Genomic DNA, 27,142 nt, shown 5'->3' on the forward strand with positions numbered 1-27,142 from the left:
AAAACTCACTTTTGAGTTTGACATCAGTACGTGGTTTTTAAACATATTTGATTATTCCAAGGCCAGACTGTTTTCTTCCATCAATTTTTGTCATTGCCTCATTAAATAGAAAATTATGTTGTGACAATACTGAGGCCAATGGGATTTCTTTTAAAAATTTCTCTCCCCTTGTCTATTTTCAAATCACTCTAGATAAAGTATATATTCTCTCTACCCTTCCTAAACTCCTCTCCCCACATACATACATCAGGAAATGATTCAAAATGACTGTTCATTTCTACTCTGAGAATATCTGTGATACAATTTTGAATTCTTCCAATTCATTCAGCAAATATTTATTGAATACCTACTATGTGCCAGGCTGTGGGGCTACACAAGGTGAATAAGACACAGTCCCTGCCCACTATATTAATTTTTTTATTCCAGAGTAGTGAAGTTGGTGGCTTTCCAGCATTCTTTTGAGGGGGAGAATGTTTTTCAGTCCTTTCTTGAAAGAGGAAGAGGAAATATACTTTGTTTATCTTCTTTAAGCTTGTTACAACACTAACCTGCTTACAACCTAGCATAGTTCTCATTGCTAAGTTTTACATATTTTGAGCAGCAAAGAGAGAAAGGAATTTGTCTGTGTAGAAGGCAAAGTAGAAACAGAAGCCCTAAGGCTCAACATACTCAGTGTAACCTTGGCTGAGAAGATGCACCATGAGGCAAGCGGCTAATTGCACCTGCATGCACCTGCACGCGCATGCCTGGCCTCACAAGTTTGAGAGGTGAGGATGTCCGCCCACATACCTGAATGGAGACTCAGCCTCTTAATTATATGGTGGTGCTTATTTACAAAAGTGCAGTAATTAAAAAGCAATAAAACAAACTCTATAACTATGACTGGCTGTTTTGCAAGGTGTTAGAAGAAAGGTAATTCCATAAGCGTTTCCAGGTAAAGCTTTCCATATTTTTTTAAATGGCACATTGTGGGGAAAATGTAATTATATATATATTAGTCCCCTCCAAAGAATTCACAAGCCAATAAATAGATCAGTCGCTGGCTAGTGAGATGTACTAGCTTTCATTCGATGTTCATTTTGGTGTTCTCCTCTTTATCGGCACGTCTACTCTGTCATGCTGCCCTCTGATTTGAATGGAGGTGGGAATTAAAATGGCCTTGATGTCTGGAAATAAAATGTCCTATGTAGACCTGAATATGGAGGCTTTCCTATCCCCTTGGATGTCTGTCCTGTTGCTCTTCCCTGCTCTTATCCAGCCCTTCCCCAGCTGTCTAGTGGTTCTCACGGCTGCGGCCGCTTGTTAATCATGGCCACAGCCTCCACATGCCCTTCTCAGGTTAACCTGGAATGCTCCAGTGGTGTCCTCACAGTCAAAGGCTGCTCCCCAGCTCCCTTTTGCCTCTGAGTGTCAGTGATAGCCACTCAGGACCCTCTTTGAGCTCCTCGTTCATCCTCTCTCATGTTTTTCTGCTCCAACCAACCAAGCTTAATCTACTCACTCTCCTCTGTATTTAACTAACATGCTCCCAAATTCATGCCTGTACACCCATCAGTCTCCTAATAAGGCCTCGCTTACCTAGAATGTAAAAATGGCAGGGCCAAATGGGCTTCAGATCTCTTGCTCCTGCACTTGCATGGCTTCGGACAGTTAAGTAATCACTCTCAGTTTCCTCATCTGTAAAATGTACGCAAAAATAATGGGTACCTCATAGGAGTAAATGAGGTATTAAGATGTAAAGCACTTAGCACAATACCTAGCACATTGTAAATGCCCAATAAACATTAAAATAATATTCATGTATTCTAATGCCCTCCTGCCTTCTAAATCCACTTCAAATCGGATGTAGACCATGTCTTCCCTTAGCCTTGGCATCCAAAGTGGGTTATTTTATGAGTAATCAACACTTGCTACACTCTAGAGAAGAGAACTACATAAATAAATGTCAAAATTAGTTGGTTATTTTGGGCTGTTTTTTTTTCTCCCAGATTTACATTTTTAACTTTACCCCTTGACTACTTTAACTTTCCACCTCACTTACTATTAAAATATCCCACTTACCCTAAGTGCATACTTTCTAGCAGCTTGGGAGTTGGTCTGGGAATTTTCTTAGTGGCAGAAAGTCACTTTGGCCTCTTAGGTTTGCTAGAGAACAAGTTTAAAGTGGATAGTTCAAGCTATTTTCCAGGAGAGAAGGGCTTGCTGTATACCACTTCACAGAGCTGGTGTATGAGCCCCCACACTAATCTGAAAGCTCTAAAGGGCATCCTTGTGTCTCTGTCCACCCCAGGATGCCTGATGAACACACAGGGCCCAATGAATGAAGGTACATTCAGAATCTGTTCAACACCTTGCTCTTTCCAGGGCAGTGTAAATCCTTCCTATAACATATGGCAAATCTTGCTACACCATCGAGGGAAACTTTTGAATGCCCATTAACTCTTTCACATATTTAGAATTTCATCGACAAATGAACTGCTCTGGGGAACTGAACAATCTCTTTGCAGTAGGAAGGTGTTGGTGTGCATTGTGAAATGTCTAATGTTGCTCTAGAAAAGTCTTGCATCACTTAGGAGCATCAGATTCAGCATTTTTCAGGTATGTTGTAGTGAGTTAAGTTGTAGTGATAAGCCCAGGATCTGTTCAACATAGAAATACTGGTTAGTATGAGGTCAGCTCTGGGGCCAAAGAGAAAAGTCATGTGCAAGTGAGGTTAGAAAACATCTCAGATTCTCTGCAGAGCAGTGTTTATTGATGCCTGTTTATGTTGCAAGTGTACCTGAAGGACACTATGAGAAAAGCTTAAGAAAATCTCAAAATTAATTTCAGTTTTAACCTCTGTATAGACGTGGTTGAAAGAAGTGGAAAACTAAGAAGGTTAACTGAGTTGCCTAAATCCAGCAAAGGGGTACAGATCAAGTGCAAGCATATTTAATTGGGTTCTTTAAATAGAGGAAGTACCCAGCACTGCTCCAGGCAATTAGAAGGAGACTTACTCCAGTGTCCCATCCACACCCTCTCTAAGGCCACGGGGTCACTTCTGCTAAAGTAGTTTACAGCTCTAAGGAAAAATAAAACCCCAAATCAACATCCATGTTCTCAAAATAGAAAGGATCTATCCCTGGGCTTATGATTAAGACAAATCAGAGGGTTTTTTTTCCCACTCAAATGCATGAATAGTTCTTGAATAATAATAACTGCCACTCTGTATAAAATACTATGCTCCATGATTTATATAGAGGGCAACCACAAAATTGTTTTTCCCAACTGTGACACTTTTGAGAGTGAAAGTTAATAATTATGCTGAGACACTGGGTGCAAACCGGGACTGCCCTCAGCAAAGGACGCCATATGACCACTCTGTTTATTATCTTCACTCTTTCCAATAACCCTGTGAGTTTAAGTGTCATGCACATTTTCGATGAAAAAAAAAAATCAGGACTTGAGATAGAGATTTACTCAAAGCCAGGATGGTAGTAAGCTCCATAAACCCCTCCCCCAGTCCAGGTGATAATTGCATTGTTTGTTTTAATCACTCAAAGGACCAAAGGATAAAGAACACTGTGAGGAACTTAGTGCTTTATAGGTACTTTCATTTTTATTTTTGTTGGCTGATGTCCCTGCCAGTTCTTAGCCTTCTTCACCCTCTCTCCTTCCCTCCCTGCTCTTTGTCTCTCTGTTTCTCTCTCTCTCTGTTTTACACACACACACATACACACACACACACACACACATGCTGGAGAGCACCATCCCCTCAGCATAGGCCTATTTGAAAGACCTTAAGTGTTCACAAGTCTTTTCCGTCATTATTGCAAACAATACATAGACAGTTCTGTGCCCTATGATCATTTGATTAAATGTATATAGACATTCACAAAATAGGATTATAGTAATAAGGCACATTTCTTCTGTTAGGAGTATTTTATGTATATTTTCCCTAGTTTCAAAAGTAAATAAAAAAGCATGAATGATGTTTACTTTAGAATGGTAGTTTGCTTGCCTTGCTGAGCGTTCTCTGATGTATTGTTTTTCTGTTTAGGAAACAGTAGCAAATTCACTAATTGTCTTTAGCAGTGAGATCAGGGAGAATATTTGCAGGGATAATGGAAATCTATCTATAATTCAGGTATCTCATTTACTTGATAGCTCTGGCCTGCTCCATCATAAAATCATGTACAGGACTGGCAGCACCAAGATAAATTTTGACTTACTTGCCTGCTCTTGAATGCTGCTTGATGAAGTCCCAACAAGAATTGAAAGAGAAAGGCAAACAGCAGTAGGCAAGAAGAGATGACCCGGATAATTTTACAATCTGAGAACAGCTGAGACATTTGAGAAAGTTGCCAATATTTAGAGGTTTCAACTGATATAACATGCAAAGATTCTCCTATCCTACCCTAAACAGACAGCTGTTTCAAAACATTTTAATACCCATGACTCAGTAGTTTACTTTTGGGTACAGTTTAAGGAGTCAAATAGGTTACATATATCCTAATCATCTTATTAGTAACTTCCATATTTCTGAGTCTTATGTGATATTAACACTGAACTGGTGTCAGATGTGAGTTTGGGCTAATGAGAAATGACATTTTACTATGTTAGGGGCTGTTCTGTAGACTAATAGACAAAGATATAAGCTTTTTATGCAGGTTCTGTTACTGGTACTAAACCTTACATTTATTTAGTGCTTTGTAGTTTGCCCAACACCTTCAAACACATTACCTCATTTGATGAGTGAGATGCACTGATTATTAATTAGCTAGTAATTAATAATAATTACTAGCTAGTAATTAATAATCTTCTTAAATGCTCCTGGTTTAGAATAAGACTTAATTCTTCCTAAGTTCAGTTTGTGTGGCATGAGATACCCACATGGCATCATGTAGGTATATTTTGAGAAGTTTCAGATCAGATTTAAATGAACAAATAATGATCTTCGTCCATGGTATTTACCTTCAAATAAAACTTTTAAAAAATGCAATATAGCTTGGTATTTATCACTTAAGAGATACAGAGGTAAGTCTGTCCAAAAACATATGTATTACGATTTTCCGAATTTATTTGTACCCTATAATTTCTCTTAGTCCTCTTTTTTAAACATTTAAACATTTATAATTTTTCTTAATGTGGTGCCTTCTGGAAACCATCCACCATTTGCACACTACCCCAGTGCAGAAGATTTAGCAAGTAACCAGTTCCTGGAAACGTGAATGGCATTTGTGGAACAAGATAATACACAACTTAACCTCATTTTTTTTCATACTAATGTCTTTTATTTGATAGATGCCATTCATCATATTCCTTTTAACATTGCTCCATCACAGAACTGCCAGCTATGTGAATAAGAGAATGCTTTCTCTTTCTTTGAGCTGAAAAGGTTGCATCTTCTAGGCTTGGAGAAACAATGGGAATGGGCTTTTCCATAAGACCATCTTTACTTACCTTTCAGTGCCGGATTATACTGCAAATCTTACTACCTAAGCATTAATTTTTCTTGGTTATTGCTCCAACATGCAACAGTGTCAGAGAAGCAAGGCAAGCACTATTTAATACCTGTTTACTGAGCATCAACTAAGCACAACACACACTTTGTTTTGGGAGCTTCATAAATGCATCCCACCTGGATCCTTCATCCAGGCTCTCAGAGCTTCCTTTCCTTCCTTGTTAGATTCAGAATTCAGTTACATTAATGCAGAAGTTTCCAGGACTTCAGGGATCCTAGGGAGAGGTATCCAATGATGTTTCAGAGACAGAGTAGGCCCTAGAAAATTTTATTGTGGGAGAATGTGTTCGATAGATTCTGTTGACTTTAACTTTATGGATTTGTACTTTCACTACATCAGAGAACCATCAGAAGTACAGGCAATGGTCTGTAAGAACAATTTCAAATATTTCTTCTAGCAGATGGCTGAAGGAGAAGAGGAAATGTAAGCTATTTACCCTGGAACACTTGACCAGATTTCAGAATATGGAGCAGCAAGCATTTCAGACAGGCATTCCTTACATTAGAAAAATGTGAAGAGGAGTTGCCATGTTTATCAGAATTTTGCAATGGGACAAATTTAAAGCCAGTTGTCTTTCATCCTGAGTGGTTCTCTCACTCTTCAAAATACTTGGGTGATTACAGAGAAGGGCTATGTCTGTCTGTCTCTCTCTCTCTTTCTTTCTCTCTCTGTCTCTCTCCCACCTCCCCCCCATACGTGTGTGAGAGAGAAAATAAATTATATATTTCCGTAAGTTAAATTTAATGATCAGATATCTCACCTATATTCTTACACTTTTCTATTTTTCACAGAATATACAAGCACAGGCATTTAAATGTTAGTCACCCAAAACTCCAGATGCTAAGCAGTGAAAGTTTATATTCTGCCAGCATATCAGACTCTGTAATGAGTCTGATTTGGTTTAATTCCTTTCTACTGTTTAGTCATTTGATGAGCTGCAGATGGAAATTTAAGCCAAAGCCATAACATTTCAGCTAATACTTTTTATGCTGCTGTAAGAATTTGTTGTCATGTCAATTTAAGAGAGTTGAAATCTTTTTTGAGAAGGCATTCAAATCTGCATTAAGTGCTTTTATCAACTCTAATTTGATATACAACTCTGACTGCTTCTGCTGTTCTTAATCAATTGCAAAGTGCAAAGTAGTTTAGCAGTGGAAGACAGCTTTGCAATTCCAGGATTTCTCAGCTAATGCCACAAGCACAACATTATGGAAATATACAATTAAATTTACATTAAAAATTTTTCCTATGCTTAAGAAACACCAGGCCAACTTCTTTGAGTTTAGCCTTAAATAGGTAAATATGTATTTTGGCAGCCATGAAAAGAATAGGGTATTAGATTAACTAGGGCAATACTTTGGTAAAATTCCATTGGAATGTTATGTTTATGCAGGAGAGATTTGGCCAATCAATAAGATGGTTTATTTTGTAAGTCAAATCAATAAAATGTTTGAACTGTATAAATACAAGATTGGGTTTTTCTTCTCTGTTTTTCTGTTATTTTTCTGTGTGTGACCTTGGCTTTCTCATTCTCTCATTTTCTTATACGAAAGGAACAAACCTGACACTTGTCTGTCACTGATTAATGTGAAGGGTTTTGAATACTTCCACTGAAAAATGAGGTTTCGGTAAACATCATGATATTCATCAGTTATTTCTCCTGCACCATTAAAGCCAGACTGAAGGAGACTTAGTTGTACATTATTGAACTTGACTGATAACTGGTGGCTGGATCTCAAGCCTAACATTCTAAGGTTGGTCAGCTTCTTGGACTAGTTTGCTTTTCAGTATTCTGAATAAGAAGAAGTTGTCACCACAGCCTATCAGGTTCTTTCTGTTGTTACTTTTTGCAGTTAAATCACTGTATATCTAACTCAGTAAATCTGAACAGGATTGTCTCCAATATGAAGTGCCAGTATTCTTGGTCTGGACACAGGCATTTTTTTTTCTATAAAGTGAGATATGGTGTTTATGGAAATTGCTGGCATTCTGAAGGTTTTTAAATATATGATGATACAGCTAAAGGATACTCTCCTACATTTCAGTAGATATCATGTTTCAGTTAACCCATGATGAAATACGAAAGGTCATAAGAATGCAAGAGGCTGTTAGAAAATCTGTCTGAAACATCTTTGGTTCACCTTTACTTAATGCCTACAGCTTAGGTAGAAAGCTCTGTGACAGCATTAAAGAATTTTAATATGAAAAAGTTGCTCTAGGTGAACAGATTGCCTATGAACATAGCAGACTGTAACCAGTGTGTTTACAACTCAGTGTTTACAAGTAAGAGCACCAATTAAAAGACAAATTGAAGTTTTTCTTTTTAAAAAAGTCTGCTTTTCAACTTTTAGTTTATGAACACTACATGTTTAACAAATCTCCCCTAAAAATGAGGGCTTGCAATTGAATGACAACATGGACTTAGCTATAGTATCACTTGTTCTAACACCCCTAAAATTAATCTTCTACTTTTTTTTTTTTGAGACAGAGTCTAGCTTTGTTGCCCAGGCTGGAGTGCAGTGGTGCAATCTGGGCTCACAGAAACCTCTGCGTCCTGGGTTCAAGCAATTCTTCTGCCTTAGCCTCCCGAGTAGCTGGTATTACAGGTGCCCGCCACCATGCCCTGCTAATTTCTGTATTTTTAGTGGAGACAGGGTTTCACCATGTTGGCCAGGCTGGTCTTAAACTTCAGACCTCAAGGGATTACAGGCATGAGCCACTGCGCCCAGCCAGTCATCTACTTTCTTAATGAGAAATTCAGCTTCCTTAGGGAGTTTTGAGGGTCACACACTGAGTGTTTTGTTTCACTTTCCTCTTGATTTGGTGGTGGCCCTGAGGCCTGTTGTCAGCTTCTCTTCCAGGTTGAGGGTGCAAGACAACCTGTCTCCCTTCTGTTTTACTTGATTGAATACAGCTGCAAGAGAATAGGAAAATCAGAGATGTTTTTGTGTCTTGCCTGCTGATTTTATGTTTCATTTATAAGAAACCGCCAGTGCTTATCATTACAGGAAAGCTAATCCTAGTTCATGCCAATTGAGAGATCAATTTTTGAAGGTGTTTGAAAACCTGGCCCATTTTCATCTGGCGGAGTAAACTACTTTGTTCTCAACTAACAATTTAAAATGTTTGAACTTTAAGAAAGATCAAAATTATAAGTGAGAATGAAGATTCTAGCACATTTTAAATATCAAAAAATCCATTTTATCTTAGCTTCTTTTCCTTTATTTTGTTATCTGTTTTGTTAACCATGTCAATCCTTAGCACCACTTTCTAGAGGGGAAGAGGAGTGGACATTTAAATTATATTTTCTACCATTAGTCAACCACTTTATGAAAAGAAGGAAGGAAGAAGGGAAGAAGGGAGGGAAGGAGGGAAGAAAGGAAAAGAATCAGAGGGAGAAGAGAGAAAAAAATACAAATTGGAAATGATTACTGTAGGATTTTGAAATCAGTGACTTTCATTTCTAAATCCCTTGTTACTAATCAGAATTCAGTAACATGCTACTCACAGGTTCAGTGTTATGGTTATTACATAGAACATATTTTTTCCATTTAGTAATCTGAAATGGGTGCCATTTTAGTATACTTTTGCTATAAATGATAGAATAACCTCATAAGGGCTGAAAGAGTAAAGACTGTTAATTAGCTTGCCCAACCCACAGCCTGGAGATGGGAGGTTCCAGGTGGGCTTAGAAGCTCAAAGACCTAGACCATCCAATCTCTGGACTGGTCACACTACATGATCACAGGATGGCCACCTCAGTTCCAAATATCTTTGCTTCACTTAAGTCAGGAAGGAAGGAGCCCCAAGTTAGGGCTTTCTTGTAACAAGAAGATTATTTTGATAAAGGTCTCAGCAAACTTCCTCTTGCTTCTCTCTGATAGGAACTGGGTCATATGCCTACCCTTAGACCAGTCACTGGCAAAGTTGAATGGAATAGCCAAGTTGACTTAGATGAATCATGGTTCAGGCCCTGGCACTGGGCTGGGTACACCTTTTGTGAGACAAGGGACTTATACCTGCCACCTGAACAAAACAGAGATTCTTGTACCAAGGAAGAATTATAGGCAACTAATAGTGCCATTAAGTAAAAACTACAACGGTATGTATTAGTCTGTTTTCACACTGCTGATAAAGACAAACCCTAGACTGGGCAATTTACAAAAGAAAGAGGTTTATTGGACTTACGTTTCCATGTGGCTGGGGAGGCCTCACAATCATGGAGGAAGGTGAAAGGCACACCTCACATGGCAGCGGCAAGAGAGAGAATGAGAGCCAAGTGAAATGGGTTATCAAACCATCGGATCTTGTGAAATGTATTCACTACCACGAGAACAGTATGGGAGAAATTGCCCCCATGATTCACTTATCTCCCACCAGGTCCCTCCCACAACATGTGGGAATTATGGGAGTACAATTCAAGATGAGATTTGGGTGGGGACACAGCCAAACCATATCACAGTAGATGACTATTATTAGAAACTCAACATCTGTTGTTGTATAGCATTGCATTAAGGGCAATAATAATAGCTGATCTTTATAAGCACTTATGAAGTGTCAAGAGCCGCATGAAGTGCTGTATATGTATCATTTCCTCTGGTCTTTACCATGACACTGTTTTACACATGTGGAAAGATGAAGGAACCATTTGTAAGTGATGGAGCTAGGATTCCAACCTAGACTCTAGGATAAACACTATACTATGTGGCCTCTCATTGTCATTGGCAAGATAAAGATATTGGCTACCAGCAGGTGAAATTGATGAACCTCTAGTGGGAGTAGAATTATATTGATGTGTACTTCCTAGCAAGTTACCACAGTGATATTTGTCAAAAAGGAGTGGCAAAGTCTTGAAAGTAGCCCCCACCAAAAAATTCTGTATTGCTTTGCCTTCAGTTTCAAAAAAGGAACACTTCCTAATGTTTTCTTTATTATACTCACTCAAAAAGAAATGGAGTCTTTCTATTGCTTTAAAAAAGAAAGCAAATTATAAGAAAGAATATTTTTAGATCAATCACTTGAGCCCCTTAAGATTATACCCAGGCCAGGCACAGTGGCTCACACCTGTAATCCTAGTTCTTCAGGAGCCTGAAATGGGAGGAGAAGTGCTTGAGGCCAGGAGTTTGAGACCAGCCTGGTCAACACAGTGAAACCCCATCTCTTTTGTTTTTAAATAAATTTTAATTTTAAAATAAGACAAAAAAAAGAAAAAAAAGGAATATATACGTCTATTGAATTATGCTGTTAGGTTAAAATTAACAAGTTCAATATTTATTTGTTTAATGCTATCCAACAATAGTAGATGAAATGCCCTTAATATTTCCCTTAGATACCAAAAGGAAAAAATGTTTTTCTGTTTTCAGATATTTCCATTTCATGTGGAAATACCAGTATTTTCCAGTAAGGTTTATATTTTAATCTTATTGTTCACATTTAGCTATTAATTTGAAAGGGCTTTATCACTGACTCACTTTCCCTATTTACAGCCTCCCTAAGCTAGGTATCGCAATGGTTAAATAAGAATAGCTAGCATTCATGAAGGACTGCCATGTTTCAGCCACAGTGCTAAGCACTCTCTCATTTAAACTTCCTTACATCCTATTGAGGCAAATACCATTTTGTAGAATAAAAACCAAATGCTAATAAAGAAATAAGAGACATTCACAATCAGTAAGTGATGGTGCCCAGATTCCAATCTGCTTCTGTCTCTAGAGCCTCTCTTCTTGTTGGCAGCCCAGTTAGAGCCACTCCCGCCCCACTTTTCCTCTGCTCATTTCCCACCAAAACATCTGAAAGAGCCAGATGCTTGCTTGCTTGGCCTTCAGTGCAAGCTTCTGACTGCTATCCCAGTTGCTGGGGGAACTTCTGGAAAGGATTTTCTTCCTGGAAATACGAGAAATGCATCTTTTGCCACCCTGATAGACTTGCTGCTTCCAGCCTTTGGACATAGTTTGTGTAGGTGGCTGAAAAACAAAATCAGAACAATCATCTGAGATGATTTTAAGCTGAACTTGAGCCAAGTTCCTGCCCTTAAAAGAAGAGTGTCAAGTGAAAAAGATCTATATAAATCAATAATTGCAGTAAAATATGACCAGTAATCAATCCCATGAAATGTTAATTGTGTATGTGTGAGTAAGAGTGACTGTTATTTGTATATTATTATACCCGCTGGCCCCTAAGGCCAATTTTCACTATTTTTTCCCCATATTGCTGATATATATCTCCAAAATAGGATATTTTCTTATCAACCTGCTGAACTTGTGACTTCATCTCTCTCCTCCAGGACCCCTACAGGGCTTAGTTCTTCATCAGTAATGCTGAATTTCGCTATTAGTCAGTCCTAGGCAAGAAACTAGACTTTTTTTCAACCCTTCATTGTTGTTCATCCAAATTGCTGCTAAAACTTGTCTTGTTTTCTTCCTCGAATGACATCTCCCACATCTGGATGTTCGTCACCATCACCTCTGCCAAGGCCTGGTTCCAGGTCTGCATCACCTCCCATCTGGAGCACTCACAATTCCTTCTCACTGGCTATCTGCTGCTACTGCCTTTCCAGGACAGTCTTTCCTAGAAGTCCTTCCCATAGCTTTGAACGTTGATCTCCACCTTTTTACTCTTGTAATTGTGCATCAGCTTCCATAGACAGGGATTGCATGACAAATGCTTTTGGTGTCAATGGTTGCAAGCACACTGAATAATTAAAATATCATCGTGAACTGGGAGTGATCATCTAAATTAATTTCATTGGCGATGTATATGCAAGCCATTTGTTTTGGTAGATTCAAGAGTTCTGTGGGATGCAGAAATGGACTGAATCTTTGACCTGTAGCCTATAATCTAAATACCAGTGATATCCTTGGAGTATTAGTCACAGTCATTGGCCAGAGATGAGGTAGGAGTATTACTGTGGTACTACAAACACAATTTAAGTTAAAAGGAATAACATCTGCTACTCGATATTTTTATGCTGGCGAGATTTAAACAGGCTAGATTTGACAAGGCATAATGTAGAAATTGAGGAAAGGCTTGCTGAAAGTTAAGACCAAAAGCTAAGTATAATGCTCTGGTTAATATATTAAATGAGCTTAGGCAGAGGATACAACTACTTATGAAGTGTACACACTCCAGTGATGGAAGACCCACTCAACAATTCTCAAGTGTCCCTCGTACACAAAACAACAGCCATCAAACTGGCCCAATGAGCTCATTAAATATCATATTGTTCTGCCAGACAAGGCCCTTGTTTTAGGGAGTGACTAAGAGACTGTCACTTCTTGGGCCAGGAGAATGAAAATGCTCTTCAGGCTCTGGGAAAAGGATAGAGATAAATTGTTGATACTGTTCCTAGGACATCCCTCTCCATTTCAGTCTATGTCTGACTGGCCTATGTTTTATACTGAAAGATGACAACTCAGCTGATTTATTCAGCTCTGTGTTTTCCTGAAGTTCTTGCTATTGACCCATGCAAGAGACAGAAGGTTAGAATCTATCTTCTTTGTGGACAGTGCTAAGTTAATGCCAAAAGATCTACTCTAGCCTGATGCTGCTGCGGCTGGCAAAGTTATGTGAGCTCAGAAGTTGAGACCAAGCCTCCATCTCCTCTACTTTAAGTGGAAAGTTAACACAGTCTGGAAGAGTCAGCCAGGAGTATCAGCCCGTTTGTGTTAACTTGCTTTTATTTTTTCTTGCTGAAAACAGAAGTGAATTACACTCTTCACTGAATCCTGCTGCAGAGGAAAATGATGCAACACTGGTCACATGACACAAAGATAAAAGGCCCTTTATGCAAACCTAGTTCTTTATTGTGTTTCCATGTAAGGAGAGGTTCAATACCCACACTACAAAGCAACACAGAATTGTTGCTCTTAATCTTGGATCTTTCTCTACACGGAGAAGCCATGATGTTTTACTTTGCTTTTGTCTCTTTTTAAATTTTTCTGCCTTTTTGACCACAAGATTCATTAATTTTTATGTAATACAAAATATAGAAAGAAATTATGTAGGCTCATTTGATTTACTTTTGACTAAACAAGAGTTTTTTTCTGTGCAATTTGGGACTGTTACGATCATGTGCTTTGTCTCAGCCATATACTTGCTATGTGACCTTGAGCAAGTTACTTAAATTCTGATTCCTAAAAAAGAGACTCTACCTGATGTGTATGAGCTATATATGGGTATATATGTATATATATGTATATATATATAGAGAGAGAGAGAGCTACATAATCATGTATATCTCTATAAATAAATATGTTTATCTATATATACCTACTCCTAGAGCCATAACAATTAAAGGAGTTGACATTTATGAAGTGTTTAGCATATTCACTATTGTACTTGCTCAAATAAACAGTAGCCATTGTTATTAGTAATTTGCCTAATTAATGCTTGTCTAAATCCCTCTGTAAGTTAATGGTTTTGTCATGTTGGCTCATTGCCAAGACAGTATGACCAGGAACCAAAGAGTCTTGGAGCTTTTTTGTGACATCTTCTTGACTTGAGGATCTGAACTTTACCACTCCCTAGAGAGGATATTTTGGTAGCAAAGTACATTTCTGGAACTTAAGAAAATTAACCATCTAAAGATATCCAAGATAGAATGTGTTCCTTCTAAATTCAGAGCTATGTATGATGGCTGAAAATATAACAAGGCATTAGCGTATGCTACAGTTGCAGCGTTTTCTTTTTCCTTTTTGTTTTTCTTTTTTTCTTTTCTTTTCTTTTTTTTAGGGGGGGAGCAGAGTTTCACTCTTGTTGCCCAGGCTGGAGTGCAATGGCATGATCTCGCCTCACTGCAACCTCTACCTCCTGGGTTCAACTGATTCTCCTGCCTCAGCCTCCCTAGTAGCTGGGATTATAGGCACACGCCACCACTCCTGGCTAGTTTTTTGTATTTTTAGTAGAAACAGGATTTCACCATGTTAGCCAGGCTGGTCTCGAGCTCCTGACCTCAGGTGATCTGCCTGCTTCGGCCTCCGAAAGTACTGGGATTACAGGTGTGAGCCACCACACCCGGCCCAGTTACAGCATTTTCTGTGAGCATTTACGTGAATTAAACCTGAAGTGTGAGCTTTTTGGATTTGGACCAAACTCTTATCCTGTGTGTATGAGTTTCACTCTAACTGACCCACTTCCACTTCCCCTTCCCCTACCCTTTCTACATACTTCCATTGTAGCAACAGTGGCATTGTGTAACTGCTTTACCTGTCTGGGTCCCTCTGTGGCTAAGAATCAACCGTCTTTTCATTTTTCTACCCTCTAGCACATCTTAAGGCACATTGGCTCTGTGAATAATCTGTTAAATGTTTAATGAGTGAATAAAATCACTTGAGTGGGTGTGGGAGGTCTGTGCCTAAACTTTGCTAGCATGTCTCCCCTCAGTGGATGAGCACCCAGCAAGCAGTAACAGTGTTTTGTCTTTTGGGATCTTTCTATCTTTTATTCCAAGCAGGAACTCAGCATCTAATCTTAGCTCTAAAGTCTCTTTCCTCTGTAACCCTCACCTGTTGTTTTGTTTGAGTGAGTTCAACAAGCTAAATTGTACCATTGTGTTCACAGAACTCTGGGCAGATATGTCCATGAAAAGAAAAGTGTAGAGTGAAATGATGTTTTATTTGTATAATGATCAGCCAACTTGAGGAAACATTTCAGAGATAAATTGTTTGTTTATTTTTAAATCATTCAGCACTGTCAAGGATTGCTATCTGTAAAAATACTAACTTTTTCCTACATTTACCTAAAGGTCATTAATGTTACAAGGATTTAACTTACTTTTAAACCTTCTAGCCACTTTTGCCAAATTGGAAGGAAACCATGCTCAATGAAGTCTGCTGAGCTAATTTAATTCTTTACTCACAAGGTCTTTTTCCACGTGGGGAATGCTGCTGTTTTATATTTATTTGGAGACACTGATGGCCTTACTAGAAAAAAAAAATCTGAATATAAAGATTTTATCTTCTTGATTAAGGTGCATGTACTCAAATAGCTGCCCCAATTGGACATGCCTGAATAAGCTTTAGGAAGTGCCTGAGAGTCAATCAACAGTCCTCCCTTTCCCTTCTTATCAATTATTAAATGCTTACATGTGTAGGGTACTGTGGTACATAGAGTACACAGTGATTCAGCAGGCCCAGCTCCTGCCTTCTCTGGGCTTCACAATCAAAGACAGCCTACTTTGATGAAAGGGAAGGTGTAAGGAAGTTGCAAGAGAACAGAAATAGGCACTCTGCCCATGCCAGGCATTGTGCTGGGACCTGGGGACACTGACCTAAATAATCATTTAGAGAAGGAAGTGATTCATCCTTTTAAGAGGGAGGGAAGAGGCTGAGGGATAGTTCCATGGAGACTGTGACATTTGAACATGAAGACTGTTACAGAGAAGAGGGGGAAAGGCAGAGGGAAGAACCTGAGCAATTGCAGGGAGTTGGGGAGGTGCCTGAGGGAATGACAACTGGATCCCAAGTTCCCTGAAGGAGTGACAGATTGTGTATACAAAGGCAAGTTGGGTCAGATGACAGGGAGCATGGAAGGATCTGCCGAAAGGTCTGGTCTTATTCTGAAAACACTGGGCAACCCCATAGGTTTTTTTTGTTTGTGTTTTTTTTTTTTTTTTTTTTTTTTTTGGGACGGAGTCTTGCTCTGTCGGCTGGAGTGCAGTGGCATGATCTCAGCTCACTGCAAGCTCCGCCTCCCGGGTTTACGCCATTCTCCTGCCTCAACCTCCCAAGTAGCTGGGAGTACAGGTGCCCGCCACCACACCCAGCCCCATAGGTTTTTAAGCAGGGAACAGCATGATCACATCCCAGCAAATTCAGGGACTCTGCACTGAGAATGGAGGTAGGGACAATCACTGCGAGAATGACCCAGGAAAGAGACAACAAGGACTCAAAATAAAGTAGTAGCAGAGGAGTTAGATAGAAGGGAACAGATTCAAGCCAGTTGTCTGGGGTAGAATTGTCAGAGTTTGGTATCTTCCCTGGGTCCAGCCGGTGTTTCATTTTAATGTATGATAAAAAACATGCATGATTTTGTAGCTCAAGCAAGTTGCTTTAAAAAAAATAGGCAGAAGCAATTATTTGATGAACAGTGTTTTAAAATTATACTCGGCTAGACAATATGCTCTTTAAATAGAATATTTGTGTTGAGGGTAAAAGGTGATGGCAGGGTTCTCTCTTGACGATACTCAATTGATTTAATATTCCAAATTAACACAGTGGTGTTGTATAGCTGCTATGTAAAGCCCCTATACATTCATTTTATAGTTATTCCCAGGTCATAGATTGGCGGAGATTTTCTTTGGTTTTGTTTTTCAAGGAAATACACATTTTAGATGGCCACATGACCTTAAACCATTTAAATGTCAAACAAATACCTAATGGATACTGCATAGCTTGTTGGATTACTTCGGTATAGTTTTAGAGTATCAATTCATCTAAGTTGTCTAACCACTTTTTACATATGACAGTCTCTCGGAATAATATAGTGTAATTTTCATAGAAAACAAAGGCATCATGAAAGCTCCCAAAGACAACACCTCTTAAGAAACAAGTTCAAGATGATCTCTGTCAGGTGCTTTTATTATATTCAGAATTATATACGGCTTGGTCCTGCAGTGACACACAGGCATTAGCAGTTGTTTCACCTTTCTTTCTATCCTTCAGGGAGAGCAGTGTGCTTTCCTGGGCCATGTATAGTTGCGTAATAAACCCTTCTAGGAGAAAATGTCTCCTAATCTTAGGGGAATTTTTGAAAGCATATTTTGCTGTTCTTATGCCACTTCAAACTCCATCCCATTAGGCTAGTTGAATCAGATTCTCCCAGTGCTTCCTCCCCACCCTTATGTGAGGAAGTTTTAGCAGTCATGTTAACATTATGGGCTGACAGGGCATGACACTGACTACTTCAGAATGCCACAGAGTACTCTGGTGACAATTATTACATGATGGCATCACATCAGTCATCACATAAGAAAGTAAGACAGAGGTGCACCTAACTCTTCATAATGAAACAACAGGTTGTAAACCTTACACCTGTACTATCTTGTGCACTCTCAGTTCTCTGAATAAATATTGCAAAATAAAGAGACCTAAAATTAAGTTTTAATTATATCCACCACATACAGCATTTTAGGAAGACCCTTACAACAGAACATGTCAACAGACTCTGAAAAACAACAATGAGGATTATTCAGGGAAACAAATCTATACCAATATGGTTAAGAACAGAGGTAATAACTTAATCTGAGAAGTTATACAGCCATAAAACTCCATTCATGTAGATACATACTTAATTATTTCCATTTCCTTCTGATTTGGGAGCTCAAAATTATTTTATCCCAGGATGTAGTTGGGTGAGGAAAATGACCGTTTCCCTTTTATTTGGTTAAGGGAGGTTTTGTGGTATAAGTGGGACTTTTACAAGGTCTTTGAAGGAGAAGATGGGTTGGCAGGATTGAGGGAAAAGACATGTCAAGCAAAAAGTGTGTAGTTGGGAGAGGAAGAAGCAGAGGAAGGGAGTGGTGAGATGACTGGCAAGAGCAGATGGAAGTGAATTAAAGAGCTACCTACCAGAATGAAAAAGAAGCCCAACAAAAAACCCTACAGACATTTGCCAGTTTAGCTTTCTGCTTAAATATTGAGCTTGTTTTCCCCAGCGCCCGAATTTCTCCTGAGTTTTCAGATGGATGCTAACTCTGTGAGACGAGTATACTCTATTTACAAGATGAAATGATTCTGCTATAGGAGTACTCTATGTCAAAATAGTGGTTTTGTTAATGCAAGTTTGTATCAGGAAATCACAATTTTTCAATTCAATTTCACCAGCTTTTCTTCTCACATGGATGTGGTTTTAAAAAATTAAAGATTTCAACAAATCAACCAATATTCATTGAGGACCCACTGTGTACAAAACACTGCAGCAGAAGCGATGATAATTTGCAAAGTATGAGGTGCTTTCTACAAAGAAGTAGGCAAGGTGGAAATCTCTGTGATATTCAGAAAGAATGAACATGTCAGTATAGGAGCTAGCACAAGACAATGTGTGATCAATCATAACATGGATGATATGGTTAGAGCTAGAGGAAGATTAAGATGTTTAAAATTTTTTTCCCTGGTCAGTTTTATATTTTTGGTTTTGTAATAGATTTGGGTGCCATATAGAAGTATTTAATATCAGAAATCTCTTTTATGATCTTTTGCTGCTCAACTTCTAGGAGGCAATCTGGTATAGCAGGAAGAGTACAAACTCCAGAGATGGAAAAGCTATATTCTAGTCCTTTTTCCTGGCATTTATTGAGTGTGCTGTCCTTGACAAATTACTTCAGTGTTCTCTTCTATAGAGTGGACATAAAGGTGACCACCTCCCAGTCTCACCTGGCCTGATACTTTTTGAAGTGATCAATAAATGTTATTGAATCAATAAACCAGTATTTCTAATAACTTATTTGTGAATATATATGACTACATGCATTTACTAATCCATAAAGACACAACACTAGCTTTTTCTGAATAGTTTTCCATGTTTATCTGCAAAATTATTCCCTAAGTTTTATAAACACTGTTAATTGGTCAAAAGCAGTGTGCCAAACGCAATACCAGGCACGCATGTAATTCTAAGTTTTGTAATAGCGACATTAAAAAGAGGTTAAAAGCATTGAAATTTTCATAATTTATTTTATCTAATTCAATATATCTAAAATGTTATTTCAACATGTAATCAGCATAACTATTAATAAAATATTTTACCTTCTTTTTTTGAGGAATTCAGAATTCAGTGTGTATTTTACACCATCAACATATTTAAATTTGAATACCAAATTTATCCAAAACACTTGATCTGTATTTGGATTTAATAAAATTTACAGTTGAAAAAGTACTTTCATATATGCAGATTTGTCCAAACATACTTAAAACATTTCCAATAACTGAACCAAGTGTCAGTTTTTAAGTTTGAATTTAAATTAATTACAATAAAAATAAAAATTAAGTTTCTGGCTGGGCACGATGGCTAATGCCTGTAATCCCAGCGCTTTGGGAGGCCGAGACAGGCAGATCACCTGAGGTCAGGAGTTCAAGACCAGCCTGGCCAACATGGTGAAACCCCATCTCTACTAAAAGTACAAAAATTAGCCGGTGTGGTGGTGTGGGCATGGAGTCCCATCTACTCGGGAGGCTGAGGCAGGAGAATCGCTTGAACCCGGGAGGTGGAGGTTGCAATGAGCTGAGATCGCACCACTGCACTCCAGCCTGGGCAACAGAGCGAGACTCCATCTCAAAAAAAAAAAAAAATTAAGTTCCTTAGTAACACTGACCACATTTCAAGGGCTAAGCAGCCATATGTGGCTAATAGCTACTGTATTAGAACACAAAGGTAGAATTATTTCAAATAGTATTCTCAGAAAGTCCCAGACTTAGACAGAAGAGTTATTTTATAATATAAAATAATGACATTCTTAGACTGGATTTTATTTTGGGAGTTGTCTCTTACCGACTATGCTTAGTAATGACTTCTGACACTCCTCAGCTTATCATTTGGCCTGCTAGATTTATGACATATCCTTTGAATGAAGCTCTCTAGATTACTTGGCCTAAAGAATGTATAGATACTATTAAAATGCTGCAGGACAATTGCTGTTTCTTTATGTGTACACCTGACTTCATCGTCTTTGCAGACGAACTGTCTCGGTCTCAGACTGTGTTAGTTTTCCAAGGTCCCACGGCTTGTTAATGGCAACATCAGCCTATGAACATGGACTTACAGGTCCATAATGCCACAGAGTCCATACTTGGCCTCATTTAAGTGCAGATGCGTCCCTGATGCACTTTGGACACTTAAGAGTCTTCCCTGAAGGAGGATCCTTTCTTGGGCTGTATTTTTAATCCTCAAAAATATAATCAACTCAAAATACAAGGTGAAATATGGAAAAACACATGAGGTAGACTAGGTTGTCTCCTTCTTGGGTAGAACAGGGTTGTGGGGATGAGGATATTAGGCAAAGAGGCCTTAGTAGTAAAAGGTTGTGTGGCTCTGTGCCTTCTCTGTGCTCCTTCACTGCACAAGGAGAATTGCTTGAACCCAGGATGCGGAGGTTGCAATGAGCTGAGATCACACCACTGCACTCCAGCCTGGGCAACAGAGCAAGACTCTGTCTCAAAAAAATTAAAAATAAAACAATAAAAGATGCTTTGTTAAATGAAAATAGTTGTTTACTTTCATTCTAACCGTGCCTCTAGTGAACAAGTCACTCAGAACTGAACTCCCATTGTCAGGTTAATCTTTTTAAGTTTTTAGATGTTTTGAACGAAAATATGAAAACCCTGCAGAAGTGTTTATCCTTTACTGTTAACAGGATGTCATCTTGAACACACCCTTTTTTTTTTGTTCTGTATGACTATTCAGGAAATGTTCACAGGGACTGTGAAGGAATTCTGGGAGGTATACTAACTAAATGGCACCACTTGCTTTGTTGTTATTAATTGTATAAATGCTTTTTAGAATTTATGCATTTATCAAGTGATCATTTTTTTACATCTTGTCTTTTGATTTTCTGCATTCAATTTGCTAGGAGTTTAAAAACTAGACCAAAAAAAAATAAACCTTGCTTGGGTTGTGAATAAGAGTTAGGCTTGAAGTGAGACCTTGCATTAGTCTATGTATATCAAGTACGTAGATTTCTGACACCTATTTGGGACAGAGAAATGTGTTAGTTTCCTCAGAGAAACCCCTGAGGCTGTTTAAAGGTAAGAAACAGGCTGGGCACAGTGACTCACACCTGTAATCCCAGCACTTTGGGAGGCCGAGGTGGGCGGATCACAAGGTCAGGAGATCAAGACCATCCTGGCAAACACGGTGAGACCCCATCTCTACTAAAAATACAAAAGAAATTAGCCGGGCGTGGTAGTGGGCACCTGTAATCCCAGCTACTCGGAAGGCTGAGGCAGGAGAATGGCATGAACCCGAGTGGTGGAGCTTGCAGTGAGCTGAGATCACGCCACTGCACTCCAGCCTGGGCGATGGAGCGAGACTCCGTCACAAAAATACATAAATAAATAAAGAAAGAAAATAAAAGGTAAGAAACCAATGAAGCACAGCAAAAGCAAACCCCAAGTTCTTTTGGTTAACTTCCTGATTCTTCATTATGTTTTGAGTTATAGATACAAGGTTACCAGCTAGAGAGCTCTGTTTTACTATTTCTTTCTTTATTTTATTATTTACTTCTTTATTTAGAGACAGGGTCTTGTGTCGCCCAGGCTGGAGTGCAGTGGCGTGATCATAGATCACTGAAGCCTCCTTCCTGGGTTTAAGCCATCCTCCCACCTGTCTCCTGAGTACCTGGGCCCACAGGTGCATACTACCATGCCCAGCTAATGTTTGTGTTTTTTGTAGAGACAGGGTTTTGCCATGTTGACCAGGCTGGCCTCAAACTCCTGGGCTCAAGAGTCTCCCACCTCGACCTCCCAAAGTGGTGGGATTGCAGGAATGAGCCACCATGCCTGGCCTAAGATGGAAACTATTTTAAACCCTCCTATGGATTCCTCTGCCTGGGAGGATGGTTTACTAAATACTCTGTTCTCATTTATTATTAAATATTCCCAAGGGCCATCAGTAGCTTCCAAACCTGGGTACACATTGGAATCACTTATGGAACCTTTAAAAAGACAAATTCTAGCCTTGCCAGGGGTTCAAATTCTGTAGGTCTTCATGAGGCCATTGAGTCTGTACATTTTATAAAGCTCTCTCCATCTTTGGGTAAACTTTGGGATTTTGTCAGACCCCTCTCCAAAAAATAAGTGAGTTCAACTCAAGAAACAGAACCTGTGCAATAATCCTTCAAAGCAGTATAATTAAAAGACTGAGGGCAACAGAAAGATCAAATGAGGAATTACACATATAGAACTGGGGGGTACCTATAAGCTGAGTAATGGAAATCAGGAAAACTTTTTGGAAAAAGAACATTTAGTGTGCTTCTAACACATTTAAGTTAGTATACCTTCCAGAATATTTCTCATTAACATAGAATCCCTTCTGATTTTTCTTTCCAAGGTTGGGTTTAAGAATACACCTGGTAGGCTGGGCACAGTAGCTCACACCTGTAATCCCAGCACTTTGGGAGGCCGAGGTGGGCGGATCACGAGGTCAGGAGATTGAGACTGGCCAATATGGTGAAACCCTGTCTCTACTAAAAATACAAAAATTAGCTGGGTGTGGTGGCATGCGCCTGTAGTCCCAACTACTTGGGAGGCTGAGGCAGGAGAATCACTGGAACCCGGGAGGCAGAGGTTGCAGTGAGCTGAGGTCGCATCACTGCACTCCAGCCTGGTGACAGTGTGAGACTCCATCTTAAAAAAAAAAAAAAAAAGGAATATACCTGGCAATTTATCAGAGAGTGGGTGATCTTTAGAGGTTTAAAGTGAGCCTCTGTATAGGTTCACACAGTCTGTGCCCAATAAGTATCATACACCTGGTTAGTACAATGCTGCTTCACCAGTAGCTTGCTGTCAGAGGTACCCTGTGCCAAAACAAACCAGTATTTTCCTAGTGGCCCTCCTAATACACATTTTCAGGTTGCATTTGTTTGCTGGATATGTATTTAGGTAATGACATGCTTGGCAAATGCTACCTACAACTGTAAGCCTATTTAATAGCCAGTACTTCCCAACACAATGACACATTATCTTTTATGGGTTCCCTGCCCTTATTATGGTTTCCACAGGGAAGAGGCCAGGCTGCAGGTGATGTTTGCTTATGTTGTGCTCCATTTGGTTCCTCCCTTAACACAGCCTCAGAGGCTCCTTGTCTCTGAAAGTTTTGTTAATACAAGTGAATGAATATATTCTGTACTATGTTATATCACTGAAAAATAGTGAAAATACATAATCCTTTTGGCACTGGCATCTATTGTTAATTGCCATATTTCTGTGAAAATATTTTAACTCTTATATTTACTGAATTTCTAGGAAGACTAACATGTATGTATCTCATACAAATGAAATGTAACCATTTTATTACTGAAATATTTCACTGATAAACTGAGGTTCTAAAACCTCAGTTTAGAGAAATGTTGGGTTTATAAGACCAATTATGAAAAAAATAAGAATCATCATCAGCAAGTGTATCCTCTCACTTCAGAGTTTTGAATGAAATAGGCAGGGTTACAATATGATCATTTTAAATGGTGACTTTTCCTGTAAGTTGGAAAAAAATTATTGAGTTGATGTGCAAAAGTTATTTCTTGCTTCCCATAGTAAAATAGAGCGGGGAGACTATACAATAAAGTAGGTGGATAGAGTCCAGTAGGTTACATTTATTTTTATTTTTATTTTTATTTTTTTTTAAGACAGACTCTCACTCTGTCACCCAGGCTAGAGTGCAGTGGCAGGATCTCAGCTCACTGCAACCTTCTATCTCCCAGTTTCAAGTGATTCTCCTGCCTCAGCCTCCTCAGTAGCTGGGATTACAGGCACGTGCCACCACACCTAGCTAAATTTTGTATTTTTAGTAGAGACAGAGTTTCACCATATTAGCCAGGCTGGTCTCAAACTCCTGACCTCAGGTGATCCACCCACCTCGGCCTTCCAAAAGGCTGGGATTATAGGCATGAGCCACCACACCTGGCCTAGTAGGCTACATTTAATGAGAGTAGTTGTATGATCTAACCTTTATGCTAATAAGTAGCTATTGGCCGGTAGCCTAAGAACAGTCCTCCCAGAAGCAACAAGGTAAACTAAACACACTCAGGAACTTCCTTCCTTGCAGATTCTAAGCCCGTGAAGGTAGAAGCATTGGGTTCACCTTTCGTTTGCACTTAAAAATATTCGCAGTCAGCCAGGCATGGTGGCTCACGCCTGTAATGCTAGCACTTCGGGAGGCTGAGGCGGGCAGATCACGAGGTCAGGAGATGGAGACCATCCTGACTAACACTGTGAAACCCTGTCTCTACTAAAAAATACAAAAAATTAGCCGAGTGTGGTGGCGGGCACCTGTAGTCCCAGCTACTCGGGAGGCTGAGGCAGGAGAATGGCGTGAACCCGGGAGGCGGAGCTTGCAGTGAGCCAAGATCGCGCCACTATACTCCAGCCTGGGCGACAAAGCAAGACTCCGTCTCAAAAAAAAAAAAAAAAAATTGCCGTCTTGCCATCAGGCCACACAGAAGCAGAAAGGAAACTTTTATGAATATTAGATTAACTGTTAAAGAAAAAGGAAGCATCAACTTTAAAGTCATGCATTCAATTAATATTTGAGGGTTGTTATGAAACTATCAATTAAGTCAACAATCCAGTTTATTTTATTTATTAAATTTAGTTTACATTAATATAGTTTAAAATATATGACTTTTTTAAGAATCATCAGGGAGCCAACAATCTATAAGTAAACTTCCCCTAATCATGAAGGTTAGCCCTGGAAATAGCAAATCATTTTAATAATTTTGAATACAGTTTTTTTCTAAAAAGTATTTTACTGTCTCTGTATCTGTTGCATAAAATGCTATCATAATTTAACCACATCTAAATGAATTCAGATCATCAGTGAATATTAATTATTAGAGATTTTATAATATATGGATACCTTCAGGGCTTTTGAAATGTGAAAGGCATTCTCTTTCTATACTAAAATATCTGTAGGCTGCTTTACTTTCTAAGTTTTATGTCTGCTTTGTGTTTTTGTTCTCTGATTTTTCTATTAATATCAGCCATCAGCTGACAGCTGTCACTTACACTGTCAGTATGCCTGACCTTAGGATCCTTCACCTGTCCATGATTTTTTGCTTTTAATTTAACATACATTTGACGGAGGAACAAGATTATGTCTAATATAGGAGAACATGGGCTTCAAGTGGGGATAGTCAGGTGAGGTGGAGGGCACCAAAGGTGACTGCACTCTGGAATTCAGCTATATTTTGGATATGCAGGATATCTGGGTAAAAAAAAATATGTATACATTATTTGAGGCATCTCTTAAATGTATACAAAGACAAATACTCTAAGGTTGCCATTGTTTAGAAGTCTCAATCATATTAAGGAAAGCACTAGAATAAAAATTAATAAATGTAGTGACACTGGAGTCTGATAAACCTGTATTTGAATGACCCTGAGCAACCTTATTTTTGTTCTTTTTCATTGACTCTAAAATGTAGATGGTAATGCTTACCTTATAAGGTTACTGTGAGGACTTAGTGAAATAATACATGGAAAGTGCCTAACCTAGGATCAGAATCAAGGTCAGTCCTCCTTCCCTCAAATGTTAGCTTCCTTTTCTACCTTTTTTTCTCTTCACTTCCCTTAGTATCTATAAAAAGTAGGAAAGAAGAGGATACTTTTTTTTTCATATTCCTACAAGGCTGTTTTAAGTAATGTTCTTTTAGTTGAATGACAGTCACATCATTTGAGAGGTTAGTCTAAGAATAGCACTGGAGACTTGAGGATGACAAAGTGCAAATTTTCAGTTGGGTCTGGACTCCAATTTATTTATTTATTTGTTTATAATCAACATGGATTTATTTGAACCTGACCACTTTTGACAGAATTAAAAGGAGAAATTGTAGACTTCTACAATTACATTCACAGATTTGTGCACTACTGTCTCAGAAACTTAGGAAGCAAAAAAAAAAAAAAAAAATTTATAGAGAATGTAGTATTACACTAATGAGATAGTGAAGCAGAATTCCATTTTCTTTTTCTTTCATCTTTTTTTTGTTATAGATTTAGGGGTGCACGTGCCGTTGTGTTACATGGTGATATTGTGTAGTAATGGTGTGGGCTTCCAGTGTACCCATCCCCCAAATAGTGTACCTTGTACCCAATAGGTGGTATTTCATCCCTTACACCCCTCCCACCTTTTGGAATCTCCCATGTCTATTATTCCACTCTGCATTGGATTCCTAGTTATATACAGAATGAGAAGGACTTTACCCTCTTCTGTCTGTACACAGATAACTCCATAGGCACACTACTGTCTTTTAATGGTTTTGACTTCCTTTAGTAAAATGTAAACCAAATACCACATACTCACCTCTGTCAACTCTACAAAGGCATTCTAAACCCTGAATGTGTAAAATGCAGGAGTAGCATGGGGCATCTTTGCTGGTGTTTAGCTCAGCAGAATCACTTTAAGTGTTCATTTTGGTAAATTGGACATTTTCTTTCTTCCTGTGAATTGTTTCAGTTCATCAGTCAATTCTCCTTCCATGCTGTTTTGTAATTACAACCTATATTGCTAAAGAAAACCTTCAGTTTACCCTGAGTAAATCAAGAATAGAAAATTACTTGGGTTTCGGTCTCTTCACAGCTGAAATAAATTTTCACTGACCCTCATAGAATTCTTCTCTCAGAAATAATGCCCATAGAAAGATCAATTCGTTACACTTTTGTTTTTAAGTAACTTTGCATTTTCCTTCTCAACCTCATTAACCTAAACCTGTTTTCTTTTGAAGGCAGAACACTTAACATTCTCCAATATTGGCTCCATCTTGGTTTTATAAATGAAGTTTTTAACAAGTCAGTTTAGGCTGTGTCTTTTAAAATCATGTAACTATAGATTTGAATCCAATCACTTTTCTTTGCAAGTTATGTCAACAGATGTTCAGTGTTTCGTTTTCCTTAAGGGTGTATGGTTTCTCGCTGACTCTTGGCTTCAAATACAGA

The 27,142-nt window shown here is 38.7% G+C and overlaps 1 protein-coding gene across 5 annotated transcripts in view; it reads left to right on the forward strand.

The window, feature by feature from the left end:
- The window catches only part of FRY (FRY microtubule binding protein), a 449,258-nt gene that overhangs the window by 185,863 nt on the left and 236,253 nt on the right, over positions 1–27,142 (forward strand). The window lies entirely within an intron of this gene.

This window comes from Pan troglodytes, chromosome 14, assembly GCF_028858775.2.
Source record: "Pan troglodytes isolate AG18354 chromosome 14, NHGRI_mPanTro3-v2.0_pri, whole genome shotgun sequence".
Taxonomy (NCBI): domain Eukaryota; kingdom Metazoa; phylum Chordata; class Mammalia; order Primates; family Hominidae; genus Pan; species Pan troglodytes.